Genomic DNA, 885 nt, shown 5'->3' on the forward strand with positions numbered 1-885 from the left:
AAGGGTCAGAAAAAAAAGCCCTCTCCCCTGGGACCCTTCGCTATTCGGCTTAAGGTCTGAAGGGTCAGAAAAAAAATTCCCCCCACGCTTGAACTCCTCACAATGCGAGTAAGGGTCAGAAGGGTCAGGAAAAATTTCCACTCCTTGGACATCCCATAATGCAATTAAGGGTCAGAAGGGACAGGAAAAAATTCCCTCCCCATTGCATCATCAACAAAGAACCCAAAATTCCCCCCTCCCCGTCGCACTCTCAACTATGTATTTTAGGGTCAGAAGGGTCAGAAAAAATATTTCTCTTACCCCTCGGATCCTGGACAGTCCGATTTAGGGTCAGAATGGTCAAAAAATCCCCCCCCCCCATACACTCAACTATCCGATTTNTGAGTGATAACTGATACTAATCTTCTGATAATTAATTTCCCAATCATTATTCTACTTTATTTCGATCATTTTCATGCTTTTTAGGCNGTCAGCGGTTTGCTCTTCCTCATTTCAACCTTATGTACGTCCTCCTAGTCTACGAAGATGTTGTGTGTAGGTAGGAGGTTCCAATAGGTTTTCCGTCTGTGTTGCAGCCTTGCGCTCGCGTTCCTCTTTCCTGAGCTCTTGCATGACTTCAGCCGCAAAGTGACTCGTTTCGTCCCAAGCTGCCTGCGATGATAGTAGGACCTCCATTAGGTTTTCAGGCAGTACTTCCATTTTCAGTGTAGACACCCAGATATGTCTGGTTTCGCTGAAACGCGGGCATGCGAAGAACACATGCTCCACATCTTCATCCACTTCTGGGTAGGTTGGACATTTCGAGGAATCTTCATGCTTGAACCTATGAAGATACGCTCTAAAGCATCCGTGCCCAGAAAGCATCTGCGTCAGGTAGTAGTTTAC

Source organism: Diachasma alloeum, unplaced genomic scaffold (genome assembly GCF_001412515.2).
Source record: "Diachasma alloeum isolate Michigan unplaced genomic scaffold, Dall2.0 Dall_scaffold_00745, whole genome shotgun sequence".
Lineage (NCBI taxonomy): Eukaryota > Metazoa > Arthropoda > Insecta > Hymenoptera > Braconidae > Diachasma > Diachasma alloeum.